Raw genomic sequence first — 26771 nt, 5'->3', positions numbered from 1 at the left:
GCAGTGTGAACAGGGACATGGATATTTAATAAAGTATCATTTTAATTCACCCTCACTATAATCAGATAATACATAGGTATCTCTGAATAAGACATAAAAAATGTGCGTGCTTTCACCAGCGCTTGGAGGCAACGAACAAAAACAAAAGATCCAGGAAACCTTGGTGTCGCAGCAGTAGGCTATTATTACTGCGGCAATGAGACGCCTAGGCTACGTGGGGCTGTGTGAGGACACAGTGTGTGATGTAAGATGCTTGTACATATTTTTGTTGACACATTTCATCGTTGACATTAGTTAACTGCTAATTAATTATTTTGTGCGCGTCTTTTAAAAGGCCGCGGTGTTGGCTAGAGTTTTATGCGTTTTTTAAATAACCGTTTTGTTTTTTTTAAAAATGAAGCGTCATCAGTTTCCGGGGAAAGTCCGCCAGCATTTCGCTTTCAATTCAGATGCGACGGCACGATTTAAATGTAAACCAGTGTAATTGTTTTACATTTTATTACAAAACGTAAAAATAATTAATATCGACTGGACTGTTTGTATATAAGAAGCTGGATTCGGGAAGCTGCAAGAACAAAACTGACCACAGCGATGAACGCAAATCGGAGTTACTGGTAAGTCTTGCGTAGGAATTGTGCCTGAAGGGCCGAGCAAAGTAAAAGTGAAACCGAACACACAAGCTAACTGCTTCATTCTTTGCTCAAATCCACTCGAGCTTTAATTCATATATGGATGGATTTTTTTTTCATCTTTTATGCGGAATATATTGATGGAGGCACATGTTGAGGTGAGTTTTTTCTTTTAATCTGCATACTCGCATCATTTCGCCCCAGATGGCGGCAGTTCTGTTTTTTCATTACAGCCTTGATGTAACTGGAATAGCTGGAGCTTACATCACTTAACAGATATGAAATCGGAAATCAATGCAACTTTCTCTGTCAATTCTTGGCGTGCTATTCATTAGAAAATTATAAAGAAACGCGATATGCACGATATGCACAGAAAACAAAACATGAATAAAGGAACACCAAAAGGTAGGGATCGTCATGCTTCACAGACAGAAGGTGAACTAATTTTTCCAGCCCCATCTTTTCCCCTCGGTGATGAATCTTAAAGAGTATTTATTCGTTACTATTGACTGTGCTCAGTATTTAATTCCACTTTAATATTTTAATCCACAAAGGCCTAAATGAAAACATTTGTGCCTTTTATGTACATCTTGACTGACACATACATCTGTTTTCAGTATGACTCTTTAGATTCTCGGAAAGACGGAAAATTGCTTCCTAGGCCCTTAAGTAGCAAAACCGCTGAATCAAACTATTCCTTCATTACACTGCTAATCTTAAAGGGTTTTTTTTAGCAATATATTAAGAATATCTCATAGGTTTCTTTCAGTTTCCAAGGAAAAAGCCTCTGGGTTTGTATTGTAAATCTTCTATAGCTGGGACTGTTTAAATGGCTGCTCTCAGGCAATCCCCTATTTAGATAATACTTTTTGTACAGCTGTACTATATATATTTAACCGCTAGTTGTCGCCATAGTCAACTATTTCATTTTTTTATTCGTTTTGTAATATGTCAAAAATATTCAATGTGTTTAACTTACGCTTATTAATTTAAGCATAGTGTTTAGATTTATGCGAATTTCTACTGTTTTGTAATAAAAAAAAGTTACAAATAATTAAGAACAATATATACAATAACAATATAACAATAATTTATACCAAGGGCGTAGATTTGGCATGGACGGAAGGGACATGTCCCCACCAGTATCCAGCGATTATTGAATTGTCCCCACCAATAATTTAATCGCTTCAAGTAAAGAAAAACAAAACCGGCAGAAAGAAAAAAAAACGATCTGTCAACGTCTCAGTCACCTAGCGGTGCAGAAAGAGTTAAATTACGTTCTCTCCTGGAGTCCTACCTCATGTGACAAATATGGCCAATGTGATTGGCTGTGCCTTTCAGGGAGCTCTGTTTAGTTTTAGCAGCGGCAAGCCTGCGCTGCAAGGACCTGCAAGGAGGAGAGGAGGATGGCAGGAAAAGGAACAACATAGATATAAGAAAGTATTTTTGCACAAATTGACAGAAACACTGAAGCAGCTACACATTTTATTCTTATTGTCATGTATGTCCTATTTGTCAGGTGACAGAAGAACCAACACAAAGCTCAGAGAGCAATGGTGACACAAGATCACAGGTGAAATTGGATGATGACTTGGTGGGTCATTACTGTATTTGAAGCTAATTTTATTTTTGTATGATACCTGATTTATATGGAATATGGCTGAAGTAAACTAAAGTCTAAAATACTTAGTCGTTTGTTTAATAGTAATTTTACATTATATAATTCATATTCATATTTTTGTTTAATTTAAGACTAAAATTAAATTAAATTAATGAGAGGGGTCGGGACAAATAAGTGTATACTTCTGTCTACTCCTTTTCAAACAAAAAAATGGAATGATATTTTGTAATGATTGTGAATGTACATGTTTAAAATAAAAATGAACTGAACTAATTCACATATAAAACTATGAATTGAAATTTTAAATGGTTTAAAAGCATGTAAAATAGCATATGTAGGCAAGTATATTTCTCCTTTTTTTATCAAGACGCAAAGACGATAAGGAAAAAGAAGAAAAGAAACGGGGCAGTGTTCGGTGGTTGAATCATCCGTCCCCACCAATGCCAAAACCAAATCTACACCCTTGATATACACAACTGTGTATTTCATCTTATATTAGATAAAATATTTTGCGTAGACGAAGTGGTCGAGGATTTAAGGCTATGAAACAAAGCTTTTGCATATATTGTTTACTAAAGTACACCGTTTTTGGCACCATGTGAAAAACTCACATATACATATACAGAAAATCAACAAAATAGGATGCTGTAAAACATAAAAACAGATTGTAATGATTTGCAAATCTCATTAACCTATATTTTATCCACAATAGAACACAGAAAATATATCATATGTCTAAAGCTAGACAATGTCCCACGTTTAATACAAAATGTAACATTGAATGCATAACTGATGGTATGTGGATACATGAAATTGGCAGCTTGTATGCCTTGTAAGGCCCCAGCTGTGCTGAAAGGTATATTTTAGAGCTTTTAGAGCAACATATACTCCCTTCCAGATGAAGTATTTTTTTATCACAATAGTATGACTTTGTGGAAAAATCTGTTTACTGAACTGACCTGCCTGCAGCCCTGGCCTTTCACCAACTGAAAACATTTGGACCATTATGAAATGAAAAGTATTACAAAGACCCTGGACAATTGAGCAACTAGAGTCCCAAAACAGGCAAGAATTCCTCTCGCAGAAGTCCAGCAGCTGGTCTCTACAGTTCCCAGACACTTACAGACTGCTGTCAAAACAAACTAGGATGCTGCACTGAATTATAACACAGTTATAACTGAGTCTTTTTGTAACTTGTACATAACAGAGTGAGTTTAATATTTTGGCTGCTCGCTCCACTACAGGGCTATGTAGCTTGGCCAGGAAATGTGGAAAATAGAGATATAATCTTTTGTTTGTTTTTTGGTTTAAAATTCATAGATTGCTAGCTGAAGAGCTCTTGCAGTCTAAAAGTGGAAAATAGATTGTTATTGGCTGATTTTTTTTTCCTGGATTGTTTAGCCCTGCGACAGACTGCCAACCTGTCCACAGTGTACCCTGTCTCTCGTGCTGAGACAGCTGGGATAGGCTTCAGCCCCAGAGTTGATGGATGATTTTTTTTTTTTAGTTAGGTGGCATACCATTTGAGTGCTTTTCCCTTCTGGACTTACACAGGAACTTTCATGACATTGTATTTACTTACTTAGATTAATTCTATCACTTACAAAAGTTTTGAAAGCTTCAAAATAGTACTACCGTCTTACTTCCAGGTATAGAAGTATTTTACTCTGAAGTATTTTCACTTGAGTATTTGACACTTTTGGCACTTTCTACACCGTCCATCCATTTTTTCCCACTTATCCAGTTCAGCGTCCGGGTGGAGCTGAAGTTTATGCCAGCAGTAAAAAGGGAAGAAATGGGGTATAGCCTTGACAGGTTGGCTGTATAACTCGCTAACACAGAGAGAGACAGAGCACCATTAACACCAGCACCCAGTTTAGAATCACCAGTCAACTTAACATGCTTGGGTTGACCAAGGCCAGTAGATTTGAACACCTTGCTGTGGCATAAAAGTGCAAATAACTGCCGCACTGTACCACTCTACTTTTTAATCCATTACATCGATTTTATAACTTGGACCTTTAATGACTGTGATGCAGACAAATGAAAAGAATTAAAACAGAAAACATTTTTTTATATTTTTAATAATTTCTTGGAAGAAAAGCTACAAGCCAAAAAAAGTGTATATCCCCCCCCCCCCCCCCCCACTGTGTGTGTGTGTGTGTGTGTGTGTGTGTGTGTGTGTGTGTGTGTGTGTGTGTGTGTGTGTGTGTGTGTGTGTGTGTGTGTGTGTGTGTGTGTGTGTGTGTGTGTGTGTGTGTGTGTGTGTGTGTGTGTGTGTGTGTGTGTGTGTGTGTGTGTGTGTGTGTGTGTGTGTGTGTGTGTGTGTGTGTGTGTGTGTGTGTGTGTGTGTGTGTGTGTGTGTGTGTGTGTGTGTGTGTGTGAAAAGTAACTGCTGACACATAAATGCACAAAACATCGGAATTCCAATTATTTTCCTTTAATTATTTTGATAGGTTATGTTTTCTATAAACATAACATTCCATTTATATTTGTATTCCAACACTTATTAGCACTAAAGCATACCAAAACATGCTGATACATTTATTTTAAATTCTTAGTACATTTAGAGTAAATTTTATCAATTTGACTAAAAAGTCTCAAAATGTTTGTTTGTTTGTGCCACTCATCAACCTCACAGGCCAAACATGCAGTTTAATAAATGAACACCAGATGTCACCATTGGTCAAGACTTAAAGAACCACAACATCACTAATAACCAGTAGGTGGCACTGGAGACCTAGTTAAAATGGCTTTGGTGACTGTGTTCTGCTTATGGCATGAGAAAAGGAAGTTTTGTGGTTTGAGTGTTAATGATGAGCTGAGTACTTGCCCTTGTTTGCTAATCATCTGACGTTTATATTTTGCATGTCTGCTAACATATGTACAAGGCAACAATTCGCCACATAAAAGCAGTCTTAGAGCATACAGTTTTCTTTGTTTTATTACAATCAGTCTGCAGAGCAGCATGATGAGTGTCCTACATTAAAAACAGGAAATGAATCGACTGAACTACAGCAGCGATAGATGTGCTACTTTGAACCCAGCCTGCCAGCAGCGACCTTTACATAACAGAGTTACAGGAACTCTTGTAGCAAAAACATAAGATGAAAAAAACTTCTCCATGCTATCACCAGGCAAACCCTCTGCTCTGAAAGCCTTCCAAAAGCATTCAAAGTAGGCAAAATATATTTAACGCGGCAAAATACAACACTTTAACTTAAGCAGACTATGTGTATCAGCGTCACGGCATAAGAATACTTAAGCTTTAGGTATGCTTTTGTCTGGTTTCCATATAATCTGATTTGAAGTGGAATGCTTCCTTCAACACTGGTCATCAGATAATTCATGTAGATAACATGCAGCCACCGGGGGGGGGGGGGGGGGGGGGGGGTTCCATTTTAAGTTTGTGACACCTAGGAGGACTGAATAAGTCATTGTGGTAACAATCCAAAAGTTTAGCCATTATTTAACTGTGAACGTGCAGCATGCTTAACCCAAGAAAATGCCAGTATTGAGTGACTTTTTGAACCCTAGAAGTTTTAAGTTCTCTTTGATGTTCATGTGCACTGCTAAGTGGTATGACACCTTAACTCAGAGACACACCACAAATGAGTGAGTGTGTTGCATGCCATGATTTTAAATCCCAGTATGGTCACAAATTCAAGGGTTTACACTGATCATTACTCGTTTAGTAAAACCATGACTGCACGACTTACAAACAGCTGGCAGTGAGTGGGTGGCATTCACCTAGAAGTACTAAACCACAAACAACATGTTATCTAATCATTTATGATCTTGCTAACTGGCATTGCGTGTGCAAAGAGTCATAAATACTATGATTCTTACAGTAAAAAATACATGTGTACCAACTCTCAGGTCTCAACATTTGGTGATACATCTCCTCCTATGAGATAAGGACCGCAATCTCAAATAGGCCAGTAACTCACTCGGGTAGAGTTTGTTTTGCACTGTTTCTTATGTGGGTTTTTTAATTGCTTTTTTTAGTTTGCTGTAATGGAATGATAGAAAAATCATACCCTCCTTCTGTTTTGTGTCATTTTTCTGTGATATCTTATAGACCACTAAGCTAGTGTGTAGTGATGCAAGGATGTCGGGCACTCAAATGCAGAGGGTCGTTTGCAAGTATAATGTTACCCATATCTGATGAGCAGAGAGTAAACTTGAGTCCGTGAGCTCCTCTCATCATCACTAAAGATGATAATTCATAAAAGAAGTGGTTTATTTAAAAGAAGAAGAAGAAAGAAAGAAAGAAAGAGGAAAAATAGCATTCAGTTCCCCCCAAAAAGCAACTCTCCTGCAAAAAATGCTTTGAGATGAGTTTTTGTTTTGATGCTGTGGTTTCTGTGGCTTCTTCTTACAAAGCTGAAACTTTAAAGCCTGGTGCAAAAAAAGCAAAAAAAAAAGCAAAAAAAAAACAAAAAACATTCCACTGCGGCTAAACCACAGTTCAAATGAAAGCATGAAAGGTGAAGCCTGACTTCCCAACTCCAGGCGGATTTATTAGAAATGCCTCGCCTTCTCTCTGAGCAGCACCATCTACTGGCCAGAGGACAAAAATGCAAAGCATCTGCTTCTCTCAAGTCACGTGATTTAAGAGAAATCGAGCCTCCAGTTTAGAGCAGGTCACATTGAGGCTGACACAGACCATGAAAAGGGCTTGACTCAGCAGGTGCTTTTTTTTTTATTGCATTGGCTGTTCGTCCACTTTTATTTCGCTTATCTGACCATTTATATGAATTATCCAGTGCATATTTTCAACTTTTAGCTCTGGAATTACTTGACATCTGTCACAGATGGCAGTTTTGGGTTCAGTTATTGGGGTTTGTTTAATCACATATGTGTAACTGCATGTGTAGAGGTTCTCTTGCAGCACACCCAGAAATAAAAAGTTGTACTTGCCATTAATTTGCTATGCTTTCAGAGTATGATAAAGTGTATTTCTTTAATGTCACGCTACTGTTGGCTGACATTAAGGAAATACATATTTTAAAAAATATATTTGGAGGGATTAACTCACAGTTGTTAATGTTAGCCTCAGGCATCCAGCCTGAGGCTAACATTAACAGCATCCAGGACAAAGAATAACACATATGTCTGCTATGTCCAAACAAACAAAACTATGAGGTTTGTTTTTTAAACCTTCATGTTTATCTTTAACCCTGTTTGCTGTCTTTGTTGTTGCTGTTTTGGCTTCATAGCAACAACTTTGTTCACCTGTGGCCACACCCACAGCAGATGGCACGGCAGCACAAAGACATTTAGAATGATGGGTGATTTCGGGTAAATGGGATATTTATTGTACACACAGGCTCGAACACAAATAAAGAGTGTATATTGCTTACACCAAGACCTCAAAGTTGGCACATCACATCAAAGTATTCTTGATCTCATTCTCATGCTGACACATTTTAAAAAAAATTTTTTTACTACTATTATGTTTTATCAGCAGTAGATTTGATATCACGAAAAGGTTCTGGAGACATTGGAAAGTGGATTGCAAAAATAGGGAAAAAGTTCATTCAGTCACTGGGGCGGTGGTAAATGTGTCTAATGGATCCTGAAGTGTGCGGAAGATATTATGTTCTCGAGGAATATAGAGGAACTTCTTAAGCAACACATTCCTTGGGAGCTGTCGTGTCCTGATGCTCAGGAATGCCAAAATTGTCCAAGACGGTTTACACCCTGTTACATCCGCATAGATTGTTTTTCAGCTTTACCGTGCCAATCACTATAATGCACATACGTGTTTGTTAAAGCAGCTCGGCAGGCTGGATAATAACAGCATTCCCTGGCTCATAAAACAAAAGATATTTTTTTCTCTGTTTGCATGCCACCTTAATGGAGAGTTGTTGGCATTACACACACAAAATCTGTGATGATGCAGGTTGGGCTGGTATCATTAATTTAAACAGACAAATTACAGGAAGAAGGTATTGCTCCTCTGGAGATCACCAGCTGTCACTGCTCCTAGGCCTTTAACATTTTAAGTTAACTAACAAAATAAACCACATTTTGCTCTTGTTTTGTTTAGCACAGCACTGTTTCTGTTTATCTGTGTGACTTTATCAGAAACGATTGCAGAAAAACATGCATTTTCTTGTAGAAGGCATATATATAACTTTATTGAGAAGACCCACATGGCATAGTAAGCCTTTAGATGATGGTAGTCTCAAAGAGATAAGTCATTCATGATAGATGACTTGTTTGAGTTGTGATTTAACATGACTATTTTTAGTGCACTGTTGATTGTGAGTTGCACTCCTAAGAAAAGAAGTCATCAGGATGTTTTTCACTTATGGTAACCACATGTGACTATTGATTAACATCCACCTGTTGACTGGGCAGAGCAGCATTTATTTTGCAACATAATGTGGTAAAATATGGGCGCTATATCATCCTGCCACTAAATGACATCCACTTCCTTTGTGTGTCTGTGTGAGAGAGCAAGAGACAGAGAAAAGCAACAGAAAGGATTTTGGTCTTTCCAGTAAATGAGCTAACTCTAGTAAATTGCCTTCTCCTTTGTCTCATTTCTTTCACTCATTTAGCTACCCTCCCAACCAAAAAACAACATGCATGTGCATACACACACATACACACATACACACACAGAAGCTTATAAAGCATCGAACCAATATGTGGCCAGAAGACAGCCAAAAACAGCCTTGGCTTATCACACTGTCTTACCCTTCCTCACTCCATCCAAATCTCTTTATCTCTGTCACCCATGCCTACAATGCACCCACTCCTTTACACCCACATGCACACTTGATTGCTTTTGCACATCGTCAACTTTTTTGGCATACAGGTAACTCCTGTTTACAAAGGTATGACAGTCAAACAGGATGTGATTCTACTGAATATGAATGCTTGCGTGACTTCTCTCTCTGTGTTATGTATAATTAAATTGAATTTTATTTTATTTTATTTAAGGCACTTTGTAAGTAAGACCTAGCTGCGTGGAGAAAGACTCAAATAATCCAAAAATCCATTTTGTGCAAGTCCCCGGCAACAGTAAGGGAAAGAAACGTTTATTCAAACCAGACTCGTGAAGACAGTCCTTCTACCCTGACTGTTTGGGATTAGATAAAAGTGAAGAAAGAAAAGAAAAAAACTAAGAAACAATATGAATTATTAGAAATTAGAAATATTGGCATATAAAAAGTACTCCAGTGCAAACTTTGCATCTTTGAAAATGTAACCTGTGAGAATTTGGAGAGTATTAGTACCTTTAATACTGAAATTAACCATGCTAAAATTATTGAAATGCAACTAACTCACCTTTATTATCGTGTTATGTATCATATTGTTGGGTTATTATAAGTGCAATTATGTGTAATTAATTGTGTTAAATAACTATAGCTATGACTAGTAAGCATAAGGAGTGTAAATCTGCAAAAAACAAAAAAGTTAAAGTTGGTCATCAAGAATTAAAAACAGGAATATTTCATATTAGCGCATGAACGTGTTTGAATTTTAATGCAAAGATGGAAATAGAGATGAAGAAAGACTTTCCTTTTTTACCGCTTTGTTCGAAAGACTGCGGCACTGAGAAATATTATTAAATATGTAAACAAGCATTGACATGAATGAAGACCATGATGGAAGCTTTTTTATTTAATTTTGAATGCCATCCAATTGAACCTTCATTCAACCTTAGAAATGGCATCAGCTTCAATGTGATGTGGCATGGAGGCTAGGTTAAGATGTTTTTGAAGTCCGGGTTGTTTTCATACCAGCCTTTAGCTTTTGCATATTTTTGAGCTGGGTGTTTCCGGCTTACTCTTGACAACACTTCACAGATTCTCTGTGGGTTAGTCAGGTGAGTTGGCTAGCCAGTCAAGTGCAGTAATAACTTGAACAGCTACCCTTGGTCATGGTTTTGACTCTGTAGGGAGGTGCTAAGTACTGCTGGATAGGGAATCAGATGGAAGAATAAAGTGCTCTAGAGTCTCCTGGTAGATGGATGCTTTGACTTGTGGATTGATAAAACAGTGGACGAACCACCACCAACACCAGCAGATGATATAGCACCCCAAATTATCACAGAGTGGGGAAGCTTCACACCTGACTTGCGACATGCTTCTCCGCCCTTTCTCCTCACTCTAGGAACTTGATTTTCAAATTACATACAAAACATACTCTCACCTGAAAAGAGGACTTAGAACCGCTGACCAACAGTCCAGTTCCTCTTCTGTTTAGGTTAGATGCTTTTGGCATTGTCTCTGGCTCAGGATTTCCTTTTTATTAGAAATGATGGTGGCTCTTCATGCGCTGACATCAACCTTAGTCACTATTTAATCACGCCACACATTGCCATGATGAAATTGATTAAATTGAATTCAACCAACAGATTTTCATGTTAAATGAACACATTTCTATTTTGCAAATCAACGATGCACCTTAGCAGACTTTTTTCAGCAACGACCCTTTTGTTGCTGCTTTTGTTACGCAAATGATATTCAGTTGTATGTGTCATTCAAAACCCAGAATAGTGCCAAACTACCTGCCCCCTAGGAGTACGTTAATGTTATAAAGAACTGGATGGGAGATAAGTGTCTTGTCTTTACATGCCTGAAAGAAATGAAGTTCTTATCTGTGCCTCTGACAACTTGGTGGGTTTTTTTTTGCTAAATACATTGACCGTCTTGTACAAACTTGTTTGTCATTTGAGAAACATGGCAGGCATAAATGTATTGTGCCTCAGTGTGAAATGGAAGTGATTGTACACTGGTTTGTATTATGACTCCTTCATTATTGCCGTTTGTTGTCGGCTGTTATCCGTGCCAAGATCGTCCCGAGATCGACTGCAAAAAGTCCAGAATGCTACTGAAAGCTGCTCACGAGGTCCTCCAAAAGGTCCCATGTAACTCCAATTCTGTCTTCTTTACACTGGCTCCCCTTTAAATTAGGGTAAGTTTAGCATTTCAGTGATTACTTTCAGCGCTCTTCATGGTCAGATGCCTCCCCACATCTACTACATCCATTCTTAAGTGCTAGGACAGCTGATCAGCGCTTGTTGCCGGTAACTCGGCCCAGGTAGGGGCTGTGTTTTTGAGGATGTGGCTCCCAAATTGTGGAACTCGCCTCCATTGGAATTAAGATATGTGGACACTGTTGATAGCTTTAAAAAAGAGGACCTACCTGTGCAGGATTGTTTTTTACATTGTTTTATCCAATTATATGGTTTTAATTGTTATAGTTTATACTGTGTAACACTTGTTTTTTATAAGTGCTATATAAATAGACTTACTTCTGGAACTTATAATCTTTATGGATGGTGTAGATGATCATCTTCTGGAGAACTGTCAAGTCAGCAGTTTTCCCCGTGATTGTGGTTGCCTCAACTGGACTAGACTGAGTGATACACAGTATTTATACTGTTTGAACAGTAATTTACTTGTACACACAATATTCTAATATTCATGGGTACCATATTTGTGACTTTTATGACTTTGTGACTTTTATTAGTTATACAACTTAATCATTAAAATTAAAACAGAAGCCAAAAAAAACCCTACCTGAAATCTTTCACTTTAGATATAATACTTACTAAATACAAGGAAGGTTCCCTTTCTTGATCAAACATTTTTCATGATATTCTAATTTTTCTGAGATGCACCAGTAGTCTTTATGTATGCAATCGTATCTGTGTGTGGATCATTTGGTTCAACGTCCAGGTAAATGCAAATTTCTTTTAAACACCTGCACCTTTTTTTATCCGTGCATGGTGTTGAGGCCAAGGATGCACAGAAGACAGATTCAGAGTTTAAGGGGTTTTTGTTTGTTTTTTTGCTATTTGGCACCTCATAAATGTGTAGAGCACTCATATTTGTCTGTAAACTCTGTCACACCGAGCTTTATCCCATTTAACACTTGGCAAGAGGTAGAGTACAGCTTTGCACCTTACATTGCTTACATTACACCTACAACCATCACACAAAATGGGACCAACCGGCTAGCAAGTGTAAACCCACAGCCTTCTTCCTGTGACATGACAGAGGCCACCTGCTCACCACCATGGCTGTGCACCACCTAGTCTTTGATTTACCTCAAAAAATATACACTAATAATATATATGTTTTTAAAACAGAATTGCAGAAGTTAGCGATAAGTTTTTCTGCTCAGTAGCTGTAATCGTTTAATAATATCCTTATTTAAAGCAGCAGTTTTTAGCAACTTTTTACTAGCCGTAGCTGATATAAGTGAAGTATACATGCACTTCTTTTTCCAGTCTGTTGTGATCCCACTTGACCCACTTGATTGGTTAAAGGTTAAACTGGATATTATAAAAATGTAAAGCCTTGTCTGATTTAGATTAAACTCTGGGAGATGATATGGCTCGTATTTCGTTTTATAGGGTGTTGTATCCTGAAGGTTTACTGCAATCATCTTTTGTTTGAATGAAACCACAGGCAGTTCTGGTGTTTCCAGTAAATCAGCCGACCAATATTTCACTCTCTGTAACACACAGTCGCTCTTTCATTCCCTCTCCTTATCTCTATCAGACACACACCCACATCCACTCACTCACAGACACCGGCATACCCACAGCGTGCATAAATCAGTCTCAGAGCAGTCTTTCTTCCTCTGCATATGTGACCAACTACCAAAGTTCAGTTTTTTTTCATACGTCACCAATTTGCAGCAGTTATCTCGGGGCACTTTGTTATTATTATCTTTATTTTACGGTAAACATCTTAGAATAATAAAGATTGAAATCAAATGACTGCATGTATCGAGGCATTAAAACATTATGTTTTAATAGGATGAAACCTGCAGCAGAGCCAAGCTCGGGAAAGTCAACTAGCAGTTAAGGTAAAGGAAATGGAGAGAGAGAAGAAAGGCAATAAAAAAAGACAAAGGAGACAATAAACAAAGTAATAATAAACATTTTATAGGTGAACGTTCATTCATCAGTTTATCTTCATGTACATATTGATGTATTGAACCGCTTTGGAGGTTTTGAATTAGGTTAGGGAGAAACCTACATGTTTTGGCATCACATTATCATGATCTGATCCCAAAACGTGCTTCATGATCTTAGCAAGTGTACTTTGAGAAACTTTTAAAAAGTTTACTATGTTAATTGTGCATTTTTGCAGTTGGTTAACAAAACTCTATTTTGCATAGTAATAATAGTAACAATAGTAATAATTAGAAATATTGTTTATTTTAGGTGCATTTCAAAACATTGGAGGTCACCCACATATGCACATACATGCATACATAGAAGAACAGAGAATAAAACTATCCGTCAAGTCAATGAGACAAGTTTACAACATATTAAATCATTAAAAACTGAGGATTCATGTGACAGGATGAAAACATGTTAACTGAAAATGGTGGAAGGAAAGAAATTGCATCAAAGGGAAAACAGTTAATAACAAAAACCAAATATTTATCTGAGCAAAATGCAGCACCACTTGTCTCTGTAGCTCACAGACAGTAAGAATCTGGGGTAGTTGCTACAATCTAAACAGTCTAAAGAGCAACCAGCATTAGGTACTTTGAGTCTGCTTTGAGGCCAAAGTTACACAGTAGTCTGTACTTCAGCATACAGGCTTGAATGAACCTTTTAAGACAAATACATCAGTCACCATCTGTGCTGTTAAAAGGTGTGAAACGCAAGATACTAGAGTTCACAACTGTTCAAGTAGGTCAGGTCAGGCACTTTGGTAATCTTTATACAGGCATCGCTACCGGGACAAATTCTGCAGTCCAGACGTCTAAGTAGCCCACTAAATATTTATAATTAACTTCAATGTGTCCGCTTTACATCACCAGCAGTTACTTTTTCCTTTGTTGCTTGTTGTTGCCAAATGTTATTCACAACATATGGTCTCTAGTTATGTTAGACAACAGTAGATGAAGCGGCTGTGTTTTAATTTTATTTTTTTATTTCTCTTTGAGCCTACAATTTGGTTGGCAAATTAAATTACTTCAAAATTGTCTTGGAATCAGATAATTAGTAATATGAGCTAATTACATTTAGCTCATATTACTAAATGTAGTTTGACATATATGAGCCTCTTTATCCAATGTGTATTTGGGACCTTGCCTGTACCAGGTTGGACCCCATGTTCAAAGGTGCCTTAAATCGTCATCACATAGATTCAACAGATACTGGTACTGGTTACAAGATCACACAGTTGCTGCAAATCTGTCAGCAGCACATGCAAATTTCCTGGTCCACCACTCCCAAAGGTGTTTTATTGGACTGAGATCTGATGAGGCTATTTGAATGCCAGGGAACATCATGTTCAAAAAAACTGTTTGAGAGGATTATGAGCTTTGTGCCATCACAAAGCAGCGCAAACCACTGATACAAGACAGGACAATCCATGCTTTCGTAGTTTAAGTTCTGACCCTACCAGCCCAATGTTGCAGAACAAATCTGGATTCATCAGACACATTTTCATGAATTGTTTTGAAATTTTGGCGACCCTGCATGAATTGTAGCCTCAGATTTCTGCTCTTAACTGACAGGAGATCCACACAGTGTGGTCTTCTGCTGCTGTAACAAATCTGTATAAAGGTTTGGTGTTGCTCTATTGCAGGGGTGTCGAACTCCAGGTTTTAGATCTCACCCTGGGTCGACACACCTGAATCATATGATTAGTTCACTGCCAGGCATCTGAAGAACTTCAAGACATGTTGAGGAGTTCATCAGCTGTGTTGGATTAAGGACGCATCTAAAACCTGCAGGACACCTGTGCTCCAATGCATAGGTTGGTTGTGATGAGTGTTTAATTGAGTGACTGTTGCCTTCCTTTCAATGTGAAGCAGTCTGGTCATTATCCTCTCACCTTTGACCTCTGACATTCACTGAGTATGTTCTCTTTTTTGGACCATTCAACTGGAGAGACGGTTGTGTGAGAAAAACCCACTAGATCCCAATCTTTACAATGTCTACATGCGCATTGCAATGGGCAAACAGCTGTTGCTATGTGATTAGCTGATTAGATGTTTATGGTAATGAGCAGCCAAAGTACTCTATATACATAAACGGTTAGGATCAACTCAAGTCCATTCTTAACCCAGTGACGCCAAATGGGGATTATACTTCCATAACTACACACGCTCAGTTTTTATTAGCTCTGTGTCCCGAAAGTGTCAGGAAATACCTTTTAGCTCTGATTTCTCTAATCCAACACCAGAACATTAAATCATCTAAAAAATAATCTTAATCCAGTGCATGATGAAAACAAAATCTATTCTACCAAGCTATTTTCTAGGAGCGGATGTTAAAACATGGAGCATGGATCACAACGATAAGCCCACCAGTTGGCCATCTACTCCTTCTGCTTCCTGCTATTGTTTTCAGCTGCTCAGAATGAAAGTAACAACTTCTGCCAAACGAGTGCTGGGATACAGAAGTTATGTCAATATAGTTCCTCCAAATTGTCTTCTAGATTATGTATTGTAAGCAGTTCTGCTGCAGAGAATATGGTTTGTTTGGGTTAATGTAACAAACACTCCAAAGCCTACATAGAGCTGAAATCGAGCACCTTAAAATTATTTTAGTCCTTCATCTTGTTTCACTGGTTTCATACAAAAATTAGGTGGAGCAAATGTTTCCAGAGGATACTCCAAGTATGAGTGGTGATTGTTTTGGAATGTGTGTGACTTATCAGTATCATGTAATGAGACAGCAGAGCCTTCCAGTTTGACTCACTGTGAAACTAATGCTTAACTGCTGAAAACTTGTTTCTTTTGTTGGCTTCAAAGTCTTACTAAGAGTTGAAACCCAAATTGAAAAGACACCGACTGGGAGCGAGAGGTGACGGCCTTTTAAAAATCAGACACTACACTGGCACACAGTCCAGCCTGTAGCTCAAGATGTCTGATCAGCGATGACTATTTCTTTTAATTTGCATCTTTTTTGTTAAAGAAACAAAGCCACTTGTGTAACGAGTGTGTTCTAGTTTAAAGGATCAGTGACCTACATTTTTACATTTGCACATTAATAAGAGCAGTTTGTTCCCAAGAAACACTTTGTCGTTGTTGGGGAATTCAATTTCTGCCAAAGTAACTGAACTCATGCAAGAACACCTTTAATTGCAAATCCCATGTCAATCATTTCAGCTTTTATGACGGTTCTACCATCATCCATTTGTGTTTTCTCTTCGGGCTGGTATGCATGTTACGCATTCGTTCCACCAGAGAGCTTAATCCTGACTTTAAACCGCACAAGCTGACATCGTCAAACCTGAAAATCCACCCGCTCTGGTTCGTTCCGTGTTACAGATGTTTGGCTTTTCTCCTTTTGTCTTCAGGCTTCAGGTACTAAAGATTTAATTAATCCAGGAGTACCACACCCCTGTTTAGTTAAAAGTTCATTTATTATTTCTAATATTTCTAAAAATGTGATTAACAAGGGCAAATTCTGTGCACACTGGCAGTAAGGTGGGTCATGATCAACACTGTTGCATAACAGCAAAAGGGTCATGATTTTAAAACTTTCGTGCTTTTTGCCTGTTCTTCCCATAGTGGAACACGTGCAAGATAGATTCTTGCTCTCAGGAGTTTCACTTCCTGGTTTAAATAAATAAACTTATAACTCATTCTAATCTGGCGCCTTTTTTTATAATGCAGAACATGCACAGTACAGGGTGGAGTAAAACGCAAGTGAATGATTTCATTAGTAGGCTAATCACTATTGAGTGTACATGTATGTAGCTATTTGTACAAAATCACTGTCATTTTAAATCAAAGCAATACAGAAGTAGAATTCATCTATCTGCAACATGCAACCTCTATTTTCTGCAAAGGCATGCAAAGCATGCTGGTGATTTTACAGCAGTTACAGTAGTGTTTATGAGACCAAACATTATGTTTTCTGGTGAGAATCTACACTGCTGAGAGGGGGATCAAATAACAACTGTGCAGCAACCGCAGATGCTAATGTTGGACTTCCTCAACGGCTACAGTAACCTAATTCTCACAATGAAAAGAAGCTCTATTGCGGCGTGATTATGTGAATACAAAACTTGACAATTTTTTACGTAACAACTTGATCCAGATTATGAGAAAAAACACACGACTTTTCCCTGAGGCAACTCTGCAAATTCTTTTGTGTACGGTGTGGGTTGTTTGACGCAAAGAATGTTCAAAACATTCGTCCTTTACAGAAACTCCGTATTATGTCTGTGAGTCAAATCACTATGTCCTTCATATGAATCACGGCTGATGATTTGAAAGAAAAGATAACAGAACTGGGGCAGTTAATTAAGCAAAATATGCATGGAGCTCATCATTACATGTCTGAATAGCTCCAACAGCAGATTTTCAGAGGCACGGTGTAATGAGAATTGGAAAAAAAAAACAAAAAATGAAAACTAAGACATTCAACCTAGACGGTGAGGGAAGAAAGCTGACTGACTGTTGAATGACGCAGTTTCCTGTTAGAAAGTAACAAACACAGGGCAAAGAGTGACTTAATAGGTGGAGTATAAAAAGCTGCAAACACTGCAGCACTTTACCTCCTGTTGATACAGTCAAGCCCTATTTACTTATGATTTGCTCTTTGTTTGTTTTTTTTTATTAGGAATTATTTTATTTATCTTTTGATAAATTTGGAACCAGAATACGAGAATTATGGAAAAGGCTGTATTGTGCAATCAAAGGAAACCAACACAAGATGGCTTAAACTGCAGTATTAGTAATGCTAATGCTGTTTTTGTGTAGTATAATTCTACAGAGCCCACAAAAGGCCATAGTTTGGAGGTTTATTCTGGATTATTTCTGCATCCTTTGCAATAAATTTCACATGCCGTTTTATCAGTGTAAACAACATATTGTATTACACTCAGCCAGCAGTGCACCCACACAACTGCTACATGCAGTCAGTGTTACACTGTTTAGCTGCTGGGTCACACCCACAATCAAAACAGTCAGAGCTGTTAGGTGCATCTGTATGGTTTGATGTAATCACAGCTCTGAGAGTGGCCATGGACAAAGCTGGTGAACATGCTTCTATAATGTTATTTCTCTCTGTAACAGTGTAGACTTTTAGCTGTCTAAGCAGCCACAACAGTTGGTTCAGTGGCACATTCAGCAGCACTGGTTGATCTGTTGATAAGAATGAGTTTTAAATTTCTTTTAGTAATTTTTCTGTGAGGTCATGCAAATGTAATCCAGAAAATATAATTCAGTTAGTGACATTATGGGGGTTCCTTATCATTATAATGTATTTACCATCAGCTGTGTAGACAGTCATCACCTAACGGATGTTCAACCAAACTGTTGAATGGAACAAATACGTTTTAGCATGTCTTTAAAGAATGGTAGTTCATTCAGCACAAAAAAATCTCACCTCAAGCCATTTATTTTTAAAAAATAAGAAGTAGAAATGCTCTTAAAGGCACCAACATTACAAGCATCAATAATTCACGCTTTGATTCATGGTATCTGGCATGATACTTAAACAAGGAGTCTAGTGCACCCCCAGTAGTTACGCCAGGGATGGGGAACGCCAGGCCTCAAGGGCCACATCAAAAATCTGCAGGTTTTATATTTGCTCTGTATCCATAATTTAAAACACCACTACAATTTATGTAATTTATATAAGCATTCACCACCTGTAGGGCTATAGTGATTAAACATAAAAAAATGTTTTAGTCTCTATGGCCGGTGTAAATATTTATTAAAAGTTCTATTCTGCTCCTATTAAGTTTTAACATAAGGGTGGGTTATTTTTAGAGCGAGCTTCAAATGACCATCTGAGCAGCTGTGATTTTGACTAAGTCTACATTGGCTTCATTTATCTGCTCCAGTTTGCAGCTTTATGTTATGAGCGGTGGTGAAAAAACGTATATGTGCCTCCAAGTTATGAATTTGGTTGGGAGGATATTACTGAGTTCACCCACACCCACAGGGAAAAGTACTAGGAAAATGTCAATAACCTGCATAACCTACAATGTTTGCACTCGACTTGTGGTCAAACCATCTTGACCATCATAAAAGTCTTTTAAGCAGAATAAGATCATTTATTTCCTGGTCTCATTTTACTCAAATATACCACAAGCTTTCTGAGCCTCGGTGTGTGAGTGAGTGGTACAGCACAGATTCTGGCATTAATTAGGAAATATTTTTCAGATTGTCTTCCATCCTGAGCCTAAAAAAACATTTTGCCAATCTTTCTATTTACTTATTTTTATGTGTATTAAGCAGATTATTGAAAAGAAAGACAAAACGTCACACATATATTTATCTATATTCATAAGAATATGAACACTACAAAACTGGAAAAGCAGTAATCAGTGAGAGAAAAAGAGATAATGATCAAACATTGCCTAAATTCCTCACAACGGGTTATAGATGACAAAACAAGTTTCTGCACGCTGTCGTCGTATATCCTTCTGAAACATGGATAATTGTGTCTCTTATTTGCTTTTTTTACGAACCCTATATGCAAGACGGTCTCCTAAAAACTTTGAGCTGGGACAGCTAGAGTTTGTTTATCGACCACTAAAAAATCTTGGAGAATTTGCTGCAATGAAGTAAACCTGGAGATAAATAATTGTTTCATATAATTCACTATCAGACAGTGAGTTGTCATGCTTGTGCAATGGGACTTCCTGTGTTTGCGTTTCCTTGTGTTCATTATTGCCATAACATTAAATTTTCTAAAATTAGAATATTACGTATTCTATTTTCTACTGTACTTGTGAAACTAATTCAAAATATCTGGCTTTTACTCTTACTATACAGTCATAGTAAAAAGAATGGACACCCTTTTAAATTCAGGAGTCAATCAGGAGACCGTAAAAATTCATCAGGTCCTTACCAAATTTAAATAATATTAAATACAAACTCAGATTAACAACAAGACATATTACATCATGCCATTGTTTCACAACAGCGAAGCCAATGTGCAGACGCAGTGTGTGGAAAACTAAGCACAGCACATGGTTCAGTAGCTGGTAGAAAAAATTTTAGCTACTCGGTGCGACTCTATCAGTGTTTCACATCATTATGGAAGAATTTTGGCCCGCTCTTCTCTACAGCGTTCTTCAGTTGATTAAGATTTGCAGGCAAGCTCTCTTAACGTCCCACCGCAGCATTGCAGTCCAACCAACGTCTGAATTTTACCTGAAGCAATGCAACATCTTGATTATTTTCTTTCTCATCTCTCACATTGTGGATTTGATGATGTGCTTGGGACCATTTTCCTGTTTTATGACCGAGTTTTCGGCCAGACTTTTGCTGTTTGCCTAACATTTGCCTACAGAATCATGGACTGCAACGTGGCCAATTTCTGTGGCTGCAAACCAAACCCAAATTATCACCCCTCGTGAAGTGTGCTATGAAGTGTTTTTCTGCTGATAAGCTTTGTATTTTCTAACTGTGGCACTGTACATTAGCGCCAAACATCTCCACGTTGGTCTCATCTATCCAAAAAACGTTTGTTCAGATGCAGCTTTGCAAACTTCAGCTGTGCTCCCAGGTTCTTTTTTCAGATAAGGCGGTTTCGCCTGGCAGCCTTTCCAAACAAGCCATACTTGTTCAGCCTTTGTTAAATTAACTGTCACAAACTTAAACATTGACGTCTTTCCTTTTTGATATCTTGAAACACACCTGAATACTCCAGACCAGCAAAATGCCACAACTTTAATTAATTAATCAAGCGCATTTGACTAGCAGCACCGGGCTGCAACTTGCCCTCTTTGGTTCTACAGTTCTAGTTTTTCACACACTGCTTCTGCATTTTGGCATGACAGCATGTTATGCTGCATGCTTTTTAGTTCATCTGAGGTTTCAGTTAAATCATATTAGAACCTGCTAAGAATTGGTTTATTTTTATTGATTTCACAACAACTGCTGCTTCGCTGTAATATTAATAATTGTTAATGTTTGAGTGATATTAGTCTTTGTCACAAGACTGAAAATCCTAGGGAAATGCCAAGCCAGCTTGATTTTACCCTGCTGGTTATTGTGGTATGCATGTGTCTACAAGTGCTTTGAGGAAGTAACTTCACAAACACATCTGTGTCGTTAAAAAAAAAGAAAGAAAGAAAAGAGAAAAAACAACTTTGGTTGAGCTTCACTCAAAAGTGGTTCAGGATGAAGCATCATTAAAATTAGCACAAAACAAGTCTAATGGTTATACTTGTTAGGTGGAAAGCACCAGAGATTCACCAAGTGTATTACCAACACATACAGTCCCCTCCCCCCTCGGCCCTCTCTTGCGGTTTTTGCATGTTAGATCTCTTCATGGCCGTGTCATCTATGTAGGGAGGAACAGTTTTGCATCGTCTGCATCCCTCCCTGAGTGCTACACCCTTTCCTGGCCGTGGGACAGTGTTAACGCCTATATTTCTTTAGCACGTGATCGGAATTTTAAGCACATTTTAGTGTTTATCTTTTTTTTAACATCCCAACACAAACCATTTTCTCTTGGCAAGCACATTTCCAATGTGCTCTCCAAAGGTGGACCAAAGAGCTTATTTATCTTATTTTGCACCTGATGTGGCTCTTATGGTTGCCAGTGAGTCATCGCCTGAAATTTTAGGGTATTACAGCCAGCCATGGCACCAGTTTGCTTTTTTCAACAGACAGAGTTTGTGGCCTCAATCTGATGTATGTTAGATTAATGTTGTATTAACTTTATCTACATTTGTGCAGCTTAAAACAGAAGCGAAACATGAATTGTGTTCATTTTTTGCGCATCTTATTGGTCACTTTTTACACACAGACTTTATATACTTTGTAATAAATCAGCCAGGTTTTAGATTAGGCTGAAGTTTCTCCTGAACTCTCATATTTATCCAATGATTCCACACATTCATTCGAACAGTCACAAGCAATTTTTTTCAGCTTTATGTCAAAACCATCACTTCTCCTTCAGCTGCCTTTCACTGGTCTGAATCATCACTGTGCCACAGTGCTCCTAAAATTGTTAAAATTAAACCAATTAAATTAACTAATTAAAATATCTGCCATCTGGTGCTTCTAGAGTTGTCTTGAATAAAAGCATTTTTGCCATCCGTGTGTCAAAATTTAAGGTTAGATCACAAAAATTTCAAGTTAGCTCTTCAATTTTGAGTCATTTTCTCAGACGTCAAAATTTTGACATAATAAGCTTAATTTGGTCTTATGTATTGAAAAAATGTTTTTCAGTGGCAGAAACAAGCTTCCATACCCTTGACAGTCAGTGGTATCAACATTTTATTGAAACTGACTGTGCTTCTGTGACATATTTAAGCTTTTCTAAAGGGATAACAAAGAGAAAAAGCATTTATTTAAGAACTGCAGACAATAAAGAGAACCGCATGCTTTAGACAAAATCACAATGGTGTCATGTAACAGGAACTAAACTAAAAATGCACAACCTTCCCACCTGGTGATTCACTACTGTTTTTTTCCTCTTTGTATGCACGATGCACTTTCAATTAATTCTGGTAAATCTATGTTTAGACTGGGGTCATGTTAACAATCCATTAAGATTTGTCTTATATTCAACAAGATCATCAAGGTCAACATGATGTTTTGGTCAACAATTGACAGAAAGTTTTACATTTTCCACTTTTATTACGTAAACAAAGTATATAAGAACTAGCAGAACAAACAAGAGGTCATGTGTTGCGATAGCACGAAGTGAATTATGTACTTACGCTCGTATATAACAAGTAAGAGTCGTTAATGATCTGTCATACTGGCAAGATAAGAACGCCATTTTTTTCCATTGCCTTTCACCCAAATATTTTTGTAGAGAGATCGATTAAGTCATTTGCTGATATTTAATTATGTTAGTAAAAAGCCAACATGACTTTCAGAAGATAAGCTTCATATTTACCCGTACTTTCCGGGATATACCCGAGATGTAGAGATAGACGCTCATGTTAACAGAGATACGCAGGGTTTGTGAAATGAAGCAGCAACATCCTTCCAAAAGAATGTTATAACCGTTTAACTAATGCATGTACAATGTTCCTGAATAAGTATATATTTTAAACAAAATAAACATGTTCCAAACTTTTTTCACTTCATATTTATTACTAATCATTTAAACAAATGTTACCAAACAATGCAATGTATGCTTCACACATACTCTATCTGCATAAATAAAAAAAATAATTATGCTCAAATTATGTCTAGTATATATGAAATGGGTTTCAACCAGTCAAATAACAAATAAACACTTTACACTTTGTTAAAATGTGTTTTAAAAGAACAAAGGGGACAAAATAATATATAGAAAATACAAATAAATCCCCTTAAAAGTAAATACTGCCCAGAGAGTGAGCTGCTGTGGTGTAGGTTTGCGTTTGTTAGAAGGTAGTGCGTCTTGTTTGTGTGCTTCGAAAGCAGCAAACTTGATGTTCAGCATGGGTGTCCTGATAAAATCAGCACCTATTCAGCTCAGTTTACCAAATTGTAAATAAATAAAAGAATATTTGGTACATTCACAGTTTGGAAATAATATTCAACTAATGATAATTAGTCCACTCTAAACAGGTCTCTACACTGTAATAATGTGTAACTTTTTGCCTGTATAATTAGATTCACCACTTTCTTACTGAAACCTTTCAGTTCTTGATACATTATAAAGTGATTCCTTAAATTATGTGTCTGCACCGAAACTGGAAATTTTGTGGGTAGGAAACCTGAATAAAAAGGGTACAAATCTTATATAACCAGTCACCCTGACGTTTGTTGGTTAAATGCTAACTAATTGCAAAGGCAATTTAGCTTACCAGCTTGTGTAAATTGGACTGAATGCAACATAGATACTGTTCCTTGTTGTACCGGGGAGCTAATAGTGTCAGGAGTCCCAGCAGAAAATCTAGGTTCAAATGCATAACAACGCATTACTTACACCATATCTGCCTCTTGCTAAATGCTTTTTCTTATTTGCCTTGACTTGTCATTGCGCCATCTTTGACCTCTAAGTGTTTGTTTTGCCATTACAAGGTTTATGTTGGTACTAAGCAGATGCCATTATTTCTTTTTTGCTATTCCTGCTGGTTCAAATCACCTTTTCATCATTTAGAGACTGAACACAACGACAGCAGTTAAATTCACGTGGACATGATTTAACATGAATAGTGCCTGCATGACATAACTGGCAACATGGAAAAGATTCTTTGTGTTGTCGGTGTTTATACATTAAGTTAAATAGAGTCAATGTATGCCATTTATGTTGGATGTTTGCCTTAAGATAAGCTGGAATTGTATTTAATCATTATTCTTTGTTCTCTCTCTCCCCCTTTTTGTTTGTTCGTTTTCTTTGTTTTGTTTTGGTCTTGGTGTTTTTCAAAGAATGATCTTCAGTGGATCAAAAGTAGCCCTGGCATGGTTCACCTCTACATCGAAGATCAGACAAAGGAAGGACAGAGTCTGATGGTTGTCTATCGACAAAGGAACTATGCCTTCAGCAAAGAAGGAAACAGACAAAGACATGTCTAGAAAAATATATGTTCATTTCAACATACAGAAAAATGAAGTCTGCAGTCTGTGCTTATAGTTTCACATCTTTTTTTGCGTGTATGTGTGTGTGTGGTTTATTTCCCAGATGGTATTCCAGTCTCGGGTTTGAAACCACAGAAGCTCGCACACCCTCTTTGTATCTTCATGGTGTAGCTTTTGACTGTTTAAAACACGATGTGTTTAAACTTCTGCTGCTGATGCCGTATTGTCGCGGGACTTCGTACTCGCAAAAAGTCATGAACTACAACATCGTAAACCGAACAAAAGGTGTTATGCATGAGCAGCTGTCATCGGGGGGTGTCATCAACCTGACCTCTTTTGGATTAGTTAATGATTATTTGTTTATTATGTAGTCGAGTTGTTGCGTGACACCTCGCGTGTAGCCATTTTTTTTTTAAAATGACAGAAAAAGCTGTATGCAAAAGACCTCGCTAACGTGTAACTCAAAGCTGCTTTGTTTCAGTGAAGCCAATCATGTTCTTCTACTATGTTTTGGACAGCATCACTACATAAAGTTATTTTGTGCTTTTTTTATTATATTATACTATATTATAATTTCCTATACTTTATCTAGTCATTAATGTCGGTAACTGCACTAACAGCTGCAGGTCATTTTCACAGGTGTTTGATTTCAAAGGACTAAGGAAACATTGTTGTATTTCCGAACTCCCATTGAACTACACTTTTATACGTTTATCAGCACGTTGGAGGCCATAGCAGCTGTCACAGGGTGAGAGGTGGGGTACATTCTGGAAAAACTGTCAGAAGCTTTTAAGATAACTGTAGATTTTGGAATCACCTGTAATTGTTTCTAATTGATTGCACATTAGAAGCAGGTGAGTGTTAACATAAATGTTCATTTATACATTTTTTGTAATAAAGTGGAATAAAAACACATACTGGAGTCTTGTGAGATTCAGTTTTTCATATTGTGACTTGTGAGATGCTGTTTGTGGATATAGCTGTCTCTGCCTCTCTGCTGAAAAGTGAATAATTGTGCAGGTATTCCTTCAGTTGTTTGGATGAAACCTCAGTGAATCATTTGAAAGGCGTGATTATTGATGCTTAAGCTGTAAACACAATGTTTTGAATTCCTTTTGTGTTCGTTGTGCCTCGGGAAAAGAGAGTAATCACGTCACAAGAGCCTTCATCAAGAAAAAAGATCAAAGCATTATTTATATATTAAAAAAAACGTATGCACATAATAAATGACATGAAGTAATTTACAATACACATAAAGACTAAATTACTCTTTTTTCCCTTTGACATAACCTACATAACCTCTATTAAATCTGGAAACTGGATTGAAAGCAGGAGCTGAGAAAATCTCATTGTTATCCACAGAAAAGTCAGTGACTACAAAAAAAGTTTGAACACATTAAGTGTACATTTGAAAGTAATTTTTAATTTAAAACGTAAACACTTCAAAGCTTATTCCATAGTTTTTATGTTTAAACAAATGAGCTTTCTCATTGAAAACCCTTCACCTGCCTCAAATGAAGTCACATGATTTACTGTAAAGCAAGGCTTTTCAGGTCCCAAAGAAAAGCATGGCTATTATCTCGTTTTCATCTCTAAGGATGTTTGACGAGTCTACTTCAACAGTCTGGACTAACCTGAAAACATACACGAGATAAAAGTAAAGAATCCCATTTGTGGGGTCTCCTGCAGTAACAGCTCCTTGTCAACGAGCCAGTTTAGAGTATGTATAGCGTGCATGTGGGTATATTTTGCAATGACACTATTTCCTCAAACTGTCTGGGGATTATCGGGGGAACCCGAGATGAGGAAGAAAAAAAACTGATGCAACTATTCACAGTACCACATACCACAACTTTTTTTTCTGCTCTTGAGGCTCAATGATTTAAATTGCAGAAATACATCATTAACTGCATGCTGTGATCATTTAGACCAGCGTGATTAGAATTCTTCAAAATATTTTAGAGTTTATTGTTGCTAGTTCTAATTTAAGTTTATTAACTTGCTCAAAGAGATGTTACAAATAGATGTTTTTTTACACAAACATGACCTACAAATGATCAGTTTCATAACAGGAGACCATT

The 26771-nt window shown here is 37.4% G+C and overlaps 1 long non-coding RNA gene across 1 annotated transcript; it reads left to right on the top strand.

Annotated features, from left to right (window-relative positions):
* Positions 1 to 251: 251 nt before the first annotated feature.
* Positions 252 to 25605, top strand: LOC309715396. The gene is made up of 2 exons (XR_014279204.1): positions 252 to 614; positions 24541 to 25605. It is a non-coding gene; the product is annotated as an uncharacterized lncRNA (long non-coding RNA).
* The last annotated feature ends 1166 nt before the right edge of the window (positions 25606 to 26771 follow it).

Source organism: Aulonocara stuartgranti (assembly GCF_965226115.1).
Source record: "Aulonocara stuartgranti genome assembly, chromosome: 10".
Taxonomy (NCBI): Eukaryota; Metazoa; Chordata; class Actinopteri; order Cichliformes; family Cichlidae; genus Aulonocara; species Aulonocara stuartgranti.
This window is presented reverse-complemented; position numbering and strand designations above follow the sequence as displayed.